This window comes from Canis lupus, chromosome 1, assembly GCF_048164855.1.
Source record: "Canis lupus baileyi chromosome 1, mCanLup2.hap1, whole genome shotgun sequence".
Classification (NCBI taxonomy): Eukaryota; Metazoa; Chordata; class Mammalia; order Carnivora; family Canidae; genus Canis; species Canis lupus.
Window position 1 is genome coordinate 30,680,067 of NC_132838.1, and position 15,976 is coordinate 30,696,042.

The following is a 15,976-nucleotide window of genomic DNA, read 5'->3' on the forward strand; positions in this document are numbered from 1 at the left end:
TCCTTTTCTCTCCTCCCTTGTTCTCTTTCTCCCCTTCGTTAGGAAACATCAATGAATGTGGAAAGCTGTCTTTCCCCTGGAAGCATTGGAGGGCACTGGGACTCCAGATGCTATTCTATGCAAATGGTTTCCATCCTTTCCTGCCTGGGGAGATGTTCTTTAACCCATCTGCATATCCATTTTCTGTCTTTTCTGGGAGATAGAGGCAAATTAAGATATGAAAATTCTTTCCAGACAATTGTTTCCTCTGCTTTACTCTGGTTGAGTGGAAATGTGATCAAGTGAAGTAGAGTCGGGTTGCAGTGGCTGTCCATTTCAGGGTGTCAATGCCAGTGTCTTGGAAGGGGAGAGGGGAGGTGCCAGGAAGCAAGGTCCAGAAGGAAGTCAGTGAGGTACCAATTAAAACTTAAAAAACATTTTCCTCACATTTGGAAGTAGGGTGTGAAAGTATGTAAAAAGAGTTGGCATCAAAATTATGTAAGTACTTTCACTGTAATATAATTAAATTTGATATTTCATGGTTAGAGGTGACCCATCACTACTTCCCTATTTGCTTTCAAAATACTACAGTATGATTTAAAGGTATTTTGTTTTATTTTTCATTTTACAGTATCTTTATGAGGTAAAACCAATTTTATCATATTTGTCATATGACTGAAATTTTTTAAAAAGTGCAAAGAATGACAACCCAGTACCAGGATTCTGAGGTAAAATAAATTTTAATTGTGAGGTTAAACTACCCCTAAAAGCTGTATGTCAAAGAGGATGCCAGGCATTTCAGAGTGTGACACCTACTCTTTAGCCCGAGTTGATACTAAGTCACACTTAGAACAAAAGCTCAGATAATATTTAAATAAACTTGATATACACTAGAATGTTGAAGGGATATTGAAAGTTACTATATCACGTATTTTCTTCTTTATTAAATATGAATCTAATATCCTGATGAAATGGGACACATTTATGTTATATTTTTAAATGTAGTTTAGAGTAATTATACTGGGTTTTTACATTACTGGTAACATTGCTGGTCTGCTATTCTAAATTGATGTTACTTAAAAGGAGTAAATAATTCACCACCAAAAAAATTAATACCTTAAAGGGGATCAGAGCTTCCTTTACCACCTTTATCTTCAAGGACATGTGCATACACACACACAAGACAGCCAATGTCTTAAAACATTATTCTAGCAGGGAGTTTGTGATATGTAAAAATCCCTTGTGCTAAAGTTAAGACACAAATAATGCTTTTACTATGAATTAGCCTATACTCCCAACCACATGTATATATGATTTTGGTATTAACACAGCAGTGTGGAGGCTTGTGTGTGTGTGTGTGTGTGTGTGTTTCCCTTTGAGAACACACATCTATAGTTTAGAAGAGAGCATGGTAAAGAAATCTAAATTCAGGTCCTGAATCAAATTAAATAATAATAGACTAATCTAAAGAAACAAAATATAGAACACATGTGCTTCCTCTCACACTCACTGCAGACATCAATAATCAATCATGAGACTTTACACCCTACTGCGCCTCAGAATCCTTCTCAACAATGCTACAAGGAATCACTACTATTAATCAAGCTGGCATATAGGTTTGGATAATACTCTATTTGCCCATCCCTGGACTAGACTCTTTAATCTATTTGTGCCTCGGTTTCTCTATTTCAGGGAAATGATCACAAGGATTAGAATCTTGTATGGAAAAAAAAGAATCTTGTATGGATATAGGGTTGTGAATTTCTGGAATAGAGCATCAAGAGATGATATATCTTTCTTTGTCTTTTTTCTTTAAAGTAAAAGTAAGGCAGGTAATGTTAATATAGGAGAGTTTGGGTTAACTCTATTAAAAATAAGAAGTTCCAGGGGCACTTGGGTGGCTCAGGCAGATAAGTATCTGACTCTTGATTTTGGCTCAGGTCATGATCTTGGGATCCTGGCATCAAGCCCTGTGTAGGGCTCTGAGCTCTGTGCTCAATGGGGAGTCTGCTTCTCTCCTACTTCCTTCCCCCTGCTCCACTCCCCTCCTCTCTAAAGTAAATAAATAAATCTTTAAAATAGGAAGTTACATTATTCATAGTGTAACCCTATCCATTTTTAGAATTCTATCATGGCTGCCTCACCTATGCCTTACCTCATAATATCATTGGTAATCAGATGTATAATAAATCAGAGATTTCATACAAGTAGAATTTCATAGCCAAAGAATGCTTCTCTAAATACATTTATTGCATGAAAGTATTATTGAGTCTCTTATTGAAGTCAGTATCTTCCCTAAATATATTCCTCTATAAATTAAAAAAAAAAAAGACTGTTCTGTCTGGCTCCTGGGGTACTCTTCCTTCCTCTTCTTTATCTAATTAGCCCTTGTCTTATTTCATCTTGACTGAAATGCCAACACCCCCAGAAAGGCCTTTCCTTATAAGAGCCAATCCCAAGGAGATTACCAACACTCTTATTATTTTATCTTACAGCATTCTGTCCTTTTCCTCCATGGTTAGAGAAATTAGAACTTGAAATTAGAAAAAAAAATTTAAAATAGCTATCCATCCATTACCTATTTGTCTGTCTCCCTAGCTACCTATCTATCCATCTATCTAATCTATCATCTATCTATATCTATCTAAACTTATTTAGCAGTTGTCTTCTTCAAAAGAGTAGGTACCATATTTTTGTGTTTACCACCTAAGACCCTGACTTACTCTGGAAACCTTGACTGCACGTTAGAATCACCTATGCAACTTATAAAAAATCCCTATGTCCAGGTCAAACCCCAAAAGAATTCCATCAGAGGTAGGGAAACCCAGACATTGTTGTGTTTTAAAGCTCTATCCCTTTGTGCAGCTAAGACTGAGAAATCAGTTATGTTGGGAGAAGCATCAGTGTAAATTGTCACAGCAAGCCCAAGTGTTTAGCTAAAAAATGCTAACTAATTTTAATAGTTTATTGCATAGTGACACTGTAAACAGCACTATAAGTTATGAAAGCCATGAAAAATATTAGAATCTAACCCAGCACCATCATAAAGGTCTAGGGAGTGTGGAGACAGATATACTGGCAGTGCAAGACAGTGTTTTTACTCTATGTGCCACATTCTTGTACTGGCCAATGAATGGACTGAATTCAGAAACAAAGTACTTCCTTTTTCAATGAGCCTAGCAGTTTGCCAGTGATGAGTACAAAAGCTGGGGGAGAGGTTTTATGCTCATTCACAATCGGAGCTAAGCTGGTGGGATCATATCTCTCCAAAGTGTGGCTAGAGGCGATTAGAAACAAGAGGAAGATTTAAAGCTTGATGCTTCCAAGACATTAATTGGGAGTGGGTTAGTCAATACAAATGTAGCCACCTGCCTGTAAGACATGTATTTAAAGAAAGGATTTATGCAAAGCATCTGATTGTCTTTGGCTGTGGATACCCACTGAGTCTCCAAAGCAAGGAATTGGTGAGCTTTGGGTGGGCAGCCCAGAGCTTGGCCACAGTACTCAGCACAAAAAACAACTGTTGTGGGGAGGGAGACATCACAGAATTGGTATCAGAAGAGCTGATTAGAGGCATTGCTGTGTCACTGACCCCCTTGGTAGCCACGTACAAGTTACCTATCCTCTGGATCTCATTTTTTTCAATTTTATAACTAATAATAAATTACCTAGAAGGATTGTGAGTGTCAAATGCAAGGCCCTATATAAATACTGATTGTTATCATTGCTAAGTGTCTTATAGTAGCCATCACTCTGCACCTCTAATTTTTCTGTGATACAGTATGAGTGAAACCCATTTGCCTTACTGGAATGTTACCTAGGTTACTAGATAATATCATTCTGCTGTTTTTGTAAAAAATCTTAGAAATACTACATTTTGTCAAATTATTCCATAAAGATCATTTGTGACTGGATCAGAATCATAAATTAAGCACAAGCTCTAGCCTTCTTTTCCTTTCTGAAGCGCTGAAAATAATAAAATATTTTTTAAAACTCTAACAAACCTTGGAAATAAGAAGTGATGTCTCAGGTGGATCAGAAATTCTGAAAACTCCATAAAAATGGGAAAATAGAAAATAAAATTGAATTTAAGGAGAAAACCAAAGACCAGAAAAATATACATGGAGAGATTAGTCCACAATGTAAGAACAGCCTTGAAGGTGTTCCAAGCTTGGATTTGGCACATATGGAGAGATGAATGGGACATTCAGGTGGCTGGTTGGGTATTGCAACATAGGCAGTTGGACAAGCTGGCCCTTCTTTCCCTTCATGCTTGTTTCAAGAGAAAAGCAAAAGAAATGCCTTCTACAAGTGGGATCAATGGCTTTGGATATCTATGTTAGAGGGATGAAGTGGAGGCAGAGCCCAAGGTGGTTGGTAAAACTTAAGATGGATAGGAAGCCCCTACATAAAAAAGACCAACTGTTGAAGCAGCCCAAGTAGTAGCACATTCAACTCCTCCACCAAAATCACTGGAGGCTGGCTGAGATAAATGACAATGGCATTTGTAGATACAGAATTTGTAAGAGGACTACCAGACACCAAGATGAATATCCAACTAAGTTTCACCAAGTTCTTGAATAAAACCTGCACCAGATAAGAGAAGTGCTCAGCTCAGCAGGTAATTAGTAAGGCAAACCAAACAAGATATTAGAATGAGTATGATTACAATTCCCAAAGTAGATGTGAGCATATTTAGTATACTTAAAAAATCAGCTAGATATTTGAGAAATTAAGTATTTGACTGTTGAAGTTAACAGCTGGTCAAGGAGCTGAAGAGCAGAACAGAAGTAGCTGAATTAGTGAGTCAAAATTGAGATAAAGTCTTCTTTCCAATATTCTGCACTAGGTCAAAGAAATGGATAATGTGAAAGAAATAGGGAAACATGAGTAGAATAGATCCAGCAGTTTTACCTAGTGTGCATTTTAAGAAAGAGAACAGAAAAAAATATATAAAAGAAATAATAGAATGATTTGTGTAGTTTAAGAAAAAAGCGAGTTATATTAAAGGGACCCTTTGAGTGGAGGCTGGGGGATCTGGAGACACAGGTATATCACTCATATCTATAATTTATGAAATATATGCCCCCACATACATAATTAAAAGTAAACATAAGGAGAAATCTCAATCATTGGGAAGGTCTCCATTAGACAAGGAGGAAAGGTACACGATCAAGATTTTCTGTCTTCATGGGTTTACACTCTTAGCTAGGAAAGGAGGATATCCGTTTATAGAGAAGTAACCACTGGTACTATCTTATCCTGGGAAGAGTCTCAGTCTTTCCAAACCAATGCACTTTCAACTCCTAGTTCCTAACTTCCATTAGAGAAGAACTAAAATTTTTTGGCCCAGGGAGCTCAGTTTTATAAAAGTGGCCTCTTAAAAATTGATTGAGTTGATTCATCTTTTTAATCTAGAACAAAGTATGATAATGTGAAACAAGAACTTTATAGTTCATTTCACTTGGCCTATTTATTCTACTCTAATGAATCTAATTTAAGGCAATCATCACAAATTTCAGAAAATGTGTATGTATACCACTCACAAAAATTAACCTGAAGTGGATTAAAGACTTAAATGTAAGACCTGACATTGTAAAACTCCTAGAAGAAAACATAGGGAAAAAGGCCCCTGACAGTGGTCTTAACAATGACTTATTTTAGAAAAGTACAAGCAACAAAAGCAAAAATAAACATTATAATTAAAAGTTTCTGCATAGCAATAAAAATAAAAATAAAAAGGTAATCTATGGAAGGGGAAAAATATTTGCAAATAATACATTTGATAAAGGGTTTAGATCTAAAATCTATAAGAAATTCATACAACTCAATAGCAAAAAAAAAAGCAAAGAATTCAATTTAAAAATAGGCAAAGGAAATACAATGGACAAAGGAATTAAACAAAACAATCTTTTCCTTTTTTTAAAAAAGATTTTATTTATTTATTCATGAGAGACACCAAGAGAGAGAGCCAGAGACATAGGCAGAGGGAGAAGCAGGCTCCATGCATGGAGCCAGATGCAGGACTCGATCCCGGGACTCTGGGATCACGCCCTGAGCTGAAGGCAGACTCTCAACCACTGAGCCACCCGGGTGTCCCAAACAAACAGCTTTTCAAAGAAGATGTACAAATAGCCAACAGGTACATGAAAAGGTGCCTAACATCACTAATCATCAGGGAAATGCCAATCAAAATCATAATGAGATAGCACCTCATACTTGCTAGGACGTCTATTACCAAAAAGACAAGAGATAAGATATATTGGTGAGGATGTAGAGAAAAGGGAAGTCTTGTGCACTGTTGTTAGGAACATAAATTGGTGAAGCCATTATGGAAAACAGTATGAAGGTTTCTCAAAAAATGAAAAACAGAACTACCATATGATACAGTAATGCCACTTCTGGCTATATATCTAAAAGAAATGAAATCAGTATCTTGAAGAAATATTTGCTCTCCCATATCATTAGAGCATTATTCCCAACAGCTAAGATATGGAAACAACCTAAGTTTCCATCAACAGATGAATGGGTAAAGAAAATGCTAGATATTATATATGTATATATATATATATATATATATATATATATATATATATATGTAGTGGAATATTATTCACCCATAAAAAGGAAATCCTGCTATTTATGATAACATGGATGAAACTAGAAGACATTATTCTAAGTGAAATAAACCCAGCAGAAAAAGACAAATATCATATGGTATCACCTATACATAGAATTGAAAAAAAAGTTGACTATATACAAACAGAGGTCAAATGGTTACCAGGTAGTGGTGAATGGGGTGAAATGGGGAGATATGGTCAATGGGTATAACTTGAACTTACAAGATGAGTAAGTTCTGAGGATCTAATGTGCAGCAGAGTGACTATAGCTAAGAATACTGAATTGTATACTTGAGAGGGTAGATCTTAGGCATTCTCACCAAAAAAGAGGTTAAAAAAAAAAAGAAAATGTATGTGTAAGAGATATTCATCGAGGTATTATTCATATGTAAAAAAGGGAAAATTTTATGATTAAATAAATTACAGCATATTTGCATGGAAAAATGCTATGTAGTCAGTAAAATGTTGCTGAGGAAGCTTAAATGGCATAGAAAAATGCTTTTATAAAATCTGAGATGAGAAATAAAGACAAAAAACTATAGCAGTATAGTCTCAGTTAAGTAACAACAAATACATAAATAACAACCACACAGATATACGCTTGAATCTTAGTTATTTAAAAAAAAATCTAGGTTGTTCTTAATTTGTTTTGCATTAAGTTTCTTTAAATTAGTATGTGTCAGATTTATATTTAAAAACAATCCACCCAAGTCCTAGAAATAAGAGATGTATGTTTCCTTTGAAAGCAAAATAGCATGCCACGCAAGTCATAACAGACTGCCCCAATCTCTCTTTCACTCTATTCACTCAGCTGATGCACAGTTGCACAACATGTGATTTTCTGAGCATCTCCCTGTGTCTTTGGGGAACCAACTCCCATGCTCCAAAGTGCCTAAAACCCCATCAAATTAGGTGGAACTTGCTTCCTGTTCAGATTGATGCTGTGGTGATATTACATGAATGTTTGGGATGATAAAAATGCCTCCTGTCCTAGACAGAAAGGTTTGAATATTTTTACTGCTCTCAGTCACTTAACTTTATGTGTAAATAAGAATTTTCTGATTTTTTTTTTTTTTTTTTACATAAGTCACCTAGGCCTTGGCCTAGGAACTACTCACCTATAAAATTAGTACATTTGTAATACCTGAAATAATGGCCCCCTGCTCCATTACAGGGCTTTCCCACTTTCCTCAGGTCTTATAACCTCATGACCCACTATTTTTTTTTTTAAGAGCACTGCAGGAAAAGAATGCAGTGTGGTTAATCCGGGCCAGATATTGTTTACCAAGATGGTTCACTTCTTCCTTGCATGGACATTCAAAACCAGGAAGAACATGTGACTTCTGAAAGGCAACACTTTGACTCATAAAGCTTCCCTAGGACATCCTCTTGGATTGGGTCCTCAGCATGCTCTTCCCAGGTGAAGTGCCTACTTAGACCCCTGGTAATAGCTGCATCCAGTTATACCAGCTCTATGTCTCTCCCACTGAGCACACATCATAATGATCAAATCCAGAACAAAGTGAAGCAGATGCTCCTGTTGTCCTCAAAATCTTGCTCAGGTACAATTAGAATGTCTTTCCTCTCCTATCTTTGAATTTGCATGTAATAATACTTCCAAACTCAACCAAGGGCCAGTCTCTTCTATACTGTTTATAATTTTCTCCCAGCATAATTCCTTTATAATGAGCCCCTTGTCAGTTCTGATTATGAATTTAGTCCACATTAATCTGATGATACAGCATTTCAATAAGGATGGTAAAGAAAACCACGAGCATATCACCTGCTCTGTCCTGGCCCAGTTGAGAACACAGATCTAGCAGCTGCATTGAAGTGAATGAAATTCTGTTTTCTATAATAATCTTATCTTTGGCTTTATCTTATTTTTCTATATCTTTTTTCCCTTTACCTTGATTTACATACCCATTTATTTTTACCACATTTTGTAATTGTTTATACTTGGTGGGGATGGGGAGAGGGAAAGGAAAGTATGTGAACATTTATTTATTGACATAAAGACTTCTCCAAGTCCCTAGGCAGAAGCCAGAGCTTCATGATACCTTTTGTAATCATCGACATCAGTCCAACAAATTGGACTGCTGTCCACTTATGCAAAGAAGATATATTTTAGTTTCAGAGAGAAATGGCTTGGAATGTTTTCCTCTCAATGTATGAATCTGGGAGCTCTTATCCTCTTCGAGGATTCATTAATAAACATAATGTAAAACATGGGTAAAATGATGCATCTATGATTAGAAATAAATTTTGAAATATTAACCTGTTGGTTTTCTCAGAATTTCCTTACTAACCCTCCCCTCCCCTCCCCATATAGTGAGGGTGTTCTTTGCTCCCTTCTCTTGGGGTAATGTGGCAAAATGGAAAGAGAAAGTAAAGCATGAACTGTCAGCTTTTGAGTAAAATATTCACTTTAATATTCTTAACTCATGACAGAAATAAAAGTGTGAGAGAGAAAAATTTGGAGACATAAAATCTAAGGACATACAGGGCCAGGACATAAAATTTTTGCCATAAATAATAGGCTTAAAAAAAGGTAGGTGGTATGATCATGAGTCTTCTCATTCCAGAAGAGATGGAGATCTTTAGGATTTGGAGGAGAGAAAGAGGCAGAGTGAGAAAGCAAGATTGAGACCATGGTGAACATCCTTAACAGAAAACCATGGACTCTATTCTAGACAGGTCAAGTACCATAGTGAGATGAAGACATAGCCTCTGTTTTGGAGATCTGAAGAGCCCAAGATGGTACGCCTACCAGTCCCTCCATGTGGTCATGGTACTATAGGAGTAGAAACACTGACTCTAGACAGAAAGCCCGAGATGACCCCACTGACAGCATCTAGAAGATTCCTACACATCCTTGAGAAGAATTCTAAGTGCCTGAACAGGGATGGTGGACCTGGAAAGGTCTGTGGCCCGGTTGATCTTTTCTTCTCCCTATGCAGATTACTTTGGGACTCTTGTTGACTCCCAAGAAATACACATAATACTAATGAGGCTGTGTATGTAGTGATTAGAAGAATGAGCATCTCTGGGCCAATCTGCCTGGTCCAAATCCTAGCCCTGCCTTGTACTAGATGATAGGCATTAGAAAATATTCTTTATGGCTCAGGGCCTTGGTTTTTTCATCTATATAATGGGAAAGATAGTAACATCTATTTCATATGGCTGTGAGAGAATTAAATAAGTTCATCTATTTCAAACCTCAGTGCAGTGGCTGAACCAGAATAAGTATCTGATGTGTTAATAAAAATGATAATTTTCAGAGTTACTATTACCACTATTATTTTGTATTTTCTATTATACCTCCCTTTGTTTCCTGTCTTCTTTATTTGACAAACTCTGATGTATTCTTCCAAACTATAATTGTATCCATCCCCAATTGGCAGCCCACTGGAGCTACATGACTTGAAGAAAAGCAAATGTCTACAAGAAAGGAGTGAGTGTTGTTTGGGGCAGATGCAATTTACAGTTGTGGTCTAGGGATGGGCATGTGGCTTAGGTTGGGCCAACTGGAGGATTTCTTCAAATATGAAATGTTCATAGATTAGAAATATGGAGGTATTGGGAGAATGGGCAATGGAGCATAAACCAGGTTGTTTTCTGTTCAGGACTGAATGGGAGGGAAAGGAGAAAAAATGAGTGGGAAACATCAGAAAGGGAGACAGAACATGAGAGACTCCTAACTCTGGGAAATGAACAAGGGGTGGTGGAAAGGGAGATGGGGGGGGGGGGTGGGAGTGACTGGGTGACGGGCACTGAGGGGGGCACTTGATGAGATGAGCACTGAGTGTTATGCTATATGTTGGCAAATTGAACTCCAATAAAAAAAAAAAGGACTGAATGGGAGGAAGTTTGAGGAAACGGCATGAATAAATTCTTTATTCAAGATGTGTAGCTGTGAGGGGAAAGATGGATGACTCCTTGCAGTAGTGGAGATAGAAGAAATGGGGAGCTGGTTTGAGATGAGTTGGATACATGGCTGTTGAGTTTACTCAGGACAATGGAAAGAGTCAAAGTCCTTGAAGAATATGTGAAAATGGCCAGAGCATCAATGGTCCAATCAAATGAGAGAATTTGTAAATTTTTTGTGTAAAAATAAAGCAAGAGTGACATGGGAATAACAGAGTTCACATTCAAAGGCTGTCTCCTGAGGTAGAGCTTCAGAGCTCCATTCACCCAGCATAGTAGAGACAGAAACACAGTCAGTCCCTGTGAGCAAACAGGGTGTCATGAGATGAATTGCATTCCTCCCCCAAATTCACAGGTTGACACCCTAATCCCCAGTACGCCAGAAGGTGACTACATTTGGAGATAGGGCATTTAATGGGGTAATTAAGTTAAAATGAGTTCACTTGGGTAGGCCCTAAGCCAGTTTGACCAGTGTCTTTATGAGGAGAGAAGATTAAGGCATCAACAACACAGACAGAGGGACAATCTTGCAAAGACATAGGAGAAGGGAAACACCTGCAAGTTAGGGAGAGAGGACTTGGAAAAAAAAAAAAAAAAAAACAACAACAACAACAACTTGTAGATACCTTGATGTGGGTCTTCTAGCATCCAGAATTGGGAGAAAATAAATTTCTGTTGTTTACACCACCAGTCTGTAATATTTTGTCATGGAAGCCCCCAGCAACTGATTACACATGTGTGGAGTTAACAAAGGTAGGAGGGTTTACCAGGGCAGAAGGAATCAGGGTCTGTAATAATCATCTCACTGGAGAGTTGGCCCCATAAGAAAGCATTGTTGGTCTCAAGCCAAACTTCTCTAAAACTTCTGAAACTTTGTGCTCAGTTGAAGGGAACCTTGCTACACAGGGGGAAGAAGATAAGGAGGAATGAGTTGCTCCTCTGGAGATGCTGGAGGGTGGGAGGACAGCAGAAGGCTGTTCTGAGTATTTAGAGCAGCTCTTCTGAGTGTTTAGAGGTGGCACTTCTGAGTATTTAGAGAAACATCTTAATTCTCAGGAGACACAGAATTGCATGATTAGCAAAACCTTTTTGAGGCTCAGAATAAGCTACTGGATCCAAGCGGGGAAGACAAAACTAGTGAACCTAAGAGCCACATTGAGTCTGGAGATCAACAGTGTCAGCTCCTGAAGTTTCTGCCAGCCTGTAATCTGGCTGTCCCTGCATCATCACTTGATGGTTCACTCTAAACTATGACCCCAAATTCCCAGATACCCTATAGACATGAGCACCCATGCCTACCCAACCATAGAGTTGCCTTGTCAGGTCCAGCACCCTGAAAAGTGCTTATCCCAGAAAGAGCGAGTAACACTTACTTCATGAAACTTCCATTCGGACCTAACCCAGATGGCTTGCTTTGAGCCATAATCATCACTTGGTGTTCCCCCTCTCAGGACTCTTTTTTTTTCTCTCGGGACTCTTAGAAATACATCGTATGTGAAGCAGAAGCTCATTGAATTTTTCCTCTTACAATTTCTCTGATGTAAGAGTACAGAGCAGAGCTTAATTAATACAGGAAATATAATAACCCATGATGATAAGGTCTTAAAAGTCCTTGTGAGCCTCAGGGTATCCATATCATGATAAAACCACAATCTCGGAAGAGGAAAGGGAGGGACATGAAGAGATTTTCTAATATCAGGAGCCTCTATTCGGGCTCTCTGTCATTCTCTGTTGATCTGTGGCTCCTTCCACGCAGGTGTCTTAAGTAGTCTTCTTCTGACAATTGCCAACTCATTCATTCCCTTTCACTTGTGGTTCCTAGTTGGAAAATCTCAGATTTTTTTTCCTACTGCCAACTTTTCCTGTTCTTATTTTGACTTTCTTTTATCAGTGTAATAGAATACCTAAGAGTTTATATGCTGATTCATGTGCTTACAATCTTTTAAATATATCTATTCCATCAACCCAATAAATGATCAAAAAGAGAGTCAGATTCGTCTTTTTTTGTCAAAGACAATGTCCTTTTCAGTAAGGTCAAAGTTAAGACATGATTCGCCTTAAAAAATGTTTAGTGAGAAATCGAGCAATTCTCCCTAGAACTTCACTTCTCCGTCTTCGTTGCTGCTAATATTCCTTTATTTTACAGTTTTGCAGAAGGAATTACCAGGAAATGTGAATCAGAGTTTCTTTTTGTGGCCTCACTGCCTTGTTCATCTCCTCAACTTGCTGAGATAGAGGAGGGGGGTGGAGTGGAGAAGACAGGAGAGGTGAGAAGACACAGAAACAGAAATAGGCACAGAAAGAAAGAGAGAGAAGAAGGATGGAAAGGGAATAAATGAATAAAGGAGTAACATATGGAAGCCAAAAGAGGCAGAAATCAGGCATTAAAACTTTTATTTCAGCTGATATCTATTTGTTAGAATATAAGCATAGAGATTAGGTGCTTTTAATGGGGATGTGTGCATGCTATTTTCAGCCAGGATAGATAAGTCCTTGGAGCACTTAGCAGCAAGCTAAACAAATTGTCTTAACTGCCTTGAATGCTCTGAGCAAACTTGCCATTTTTATTCATGGGTCTCTGATCCATGGCTCCCAGTGGATCCATGAAGATTAAATAAATTAGGTCTCCAATCATTAGTGAGTCCCACTCTCTTTTTCATGGCAAAGGTGGATTTTGCAGATACGCTGTGGACAAAATTTCAGCTTTACATTGGGCAAGAGAAGATTTTGTCTTCACCTTTATTTTCATGCCAGGGGTCTATGCAGAGGATTGAAGATGGTGCTTGAGCCCAACTCAGCCCACTCTGGTGATGGAGTATGGCCAGGGCATGGGAAGGGGCTGAGGGATCATATTGCCAGCTGGGGCCCCATAGCTGAAAGGGTGACTTCAAGCAATAACTAATTCTCTTCCAGCAGTGAGGCTCTGTTTCACCTGCAGAAGGAGATACAGGTGGAGGGGAGCACTTCTGTGTCCCTCATGGAATATGCTTTCCTACAAGGTAAGAACAAAGGGTTGCCTAATGCTATCAGGAAAGATGTCCCTCCTCTGCAAGGACCCAAAGTGCCTTTCTTTGCAGTGATGTGCAGCTTCATTATATCACCCAGAAGAGGGACCTCCGTGCATCTGCCTCATCCCTGCAGTCTGCTGATGACCTCAAGCTGGACCAACAATCAGGGTCAATGGGGGAATGGGGAATCTTTTCTGAAAATTGCCACTTTGCTCTCTCCCCCCACCCTGTCCTCCTCCCAAAGGTTGGTTTTCCTGTTAGATGTCAAGTTGATGATTGCAAATCCCAGATGTGTCATGCTCAGTTAGTGAATAACAGACTGTCAAATAGAGCAATAAATCTTCTCTCGCGGTGACTGCTGTGCAGAGCCGCCATGCCCTAGCACTCACATACCCACTAATTCTGTGTGATGAGTGAGGCTGGCGGCAGCTCCGTGCTCTCCAGAGACTGGTATCAAGGTGCAAACATATTGAGAGGGGATGATTGCTGGATCAGCCTTGCTTTCCTGGCCCCTCAGTTCATGACTAGAAATCCAAAGGCAATCTGCCATGGGAGCATCGCTAATTACATTGGCTCAATGCCTCTTTGGAATCTCTCCTCCCTGAGATACTGACAACTTTTTCAGAGAATACAGTGGTACTGGTGAGCTGATGTTTTGGATCGTTGTGTGAGGTTACTTTTTAATGTTGGGATTCCTTCATTTTTCTTCATTAGGTGATAAGGGGTGGGGCTTTTCTAGAATCTCCTTTTCTAGGAATTTACCTTATGAATCCCTACAGATTTTTCTCCCAGGTTTGCTCTCTTAGCATTCTTCTGGAGAAAAGACACAGAGCTGGCTTTCATGAGGACCCGGGAATGGAATCAAACAGATTCATGGGATCCAGCCAAAAATATTGCTAGCTTCATAGCCCTTTTATGAATATATGAATATGAATATATATTTTTTTCCTTATTCTAGGTTACATTGTCTCCAGGGAAGAGAAAGAAAAGTCACAAATTGCCATATTTACCACTAAATAAATGTGACCCAAATTGGTTACAGGATGGGAATTCAGTGCATATCTGTGCTGTGAGTGAGAAATATTTAGAGCTCTTACTTTTATATTCCCAAGAGTGTATCTTTCACTCAATGGCTAAGAGCAGAAATTCTAAACAAACTACTAAGGTCTGAATATCCTGTCTTTACTATTTGACCCCCTGAGCATGTTCCATAAATACTCCAGGCCTCAATTTCCACAGCATAATACTGGCACTTACTACATAAGTCTAGTGGCATACCAAATGATATAATGCCTGGGGGTGCTTAGCATTATGTCTGTACATCACAAGTATTCAGAATGTAATAGGAATTATTAGTGTAACAACATAGAAGATCAGGATTTCAGTATTTAATGGTCATTGTTGTTCTCGCTTATTATTTTATCTTTGACAATAATTTACTACCTCTGTGTGTTGTGTTATGTTTATAAAATCAGCGTTTCTATCAGAATTATGAGGTGTGAAACTCTGCTCACTTTTGGAGAAGTTCAATGACCTTAACATTCTGCATGTCTGGCATTGTTTAGCTGGAGGCAAATATGAAGAAATCCTTTTATATCCTCCTAGTCTTTTTGTCTTTTGGTTTTTTCAACTCCTAAAATAAAAGACTTGTATCATGGGAAGGATGTGGAGGCAGAGATATTTAAAAGTAGCATTGATATTTATCTCCTCTGGTAAAGTCAAGTTTTGGTATAGATAGGGAAGTAACATCTAAGTGCAGGTTTTTCTATATAGTGATTTCATAATTTGCTTGGGTTCCACAGAAGCCTCTCCAGGTGAAGTTTTAACCTTCTCAGTTTGACTTCCTGGCAAATCCTTCATGATTCACTATGTAACAGGATCCAGAATTTGTCCTCTTTAGGTCAAAAATCTTCAGTTTTCCTGCAAGATCTATCAGATTGCCAATGTATCTTCATCTCCAGCTCAAATATTACATATGTTGCTTTTAAAACTATAGATGAGGGGAGCCCCTGGGTGGCTCAGCAGTTGAGCGCCTGCCTTCGACCCAGGGCATGATCCTGGAGTCCCGGGATCAAGTCCCACATCAGGCTCCCTGCATGGAGCCTGCTTCTCCCTCTGCCTGTGTCTCTGCCTGTCTCTCTCTCTGTGTCTCTCATGAATAAATAAATAAAATCTTTAAAAAAAAATAAAACCATAGACGATTTGCTCCATGCAAAATTTTATTTGCCTCATTGATTCTTTCATAGTTAATAATGCAGAATATCCCTTTTAAAGATTCTACCACAAACCGATTACCAAAAGGAACGAGTTTAATGTAAAATACCACAGATGTCATTTGTTTTGTGTTTTTCCTTGCAAGTTTAAGTGATCTCCTAACTTTTGATTTTCTATTATGACAATTTATGGAAGAGCAATTTTTAAAAATGGTGCATTATCTCAAGC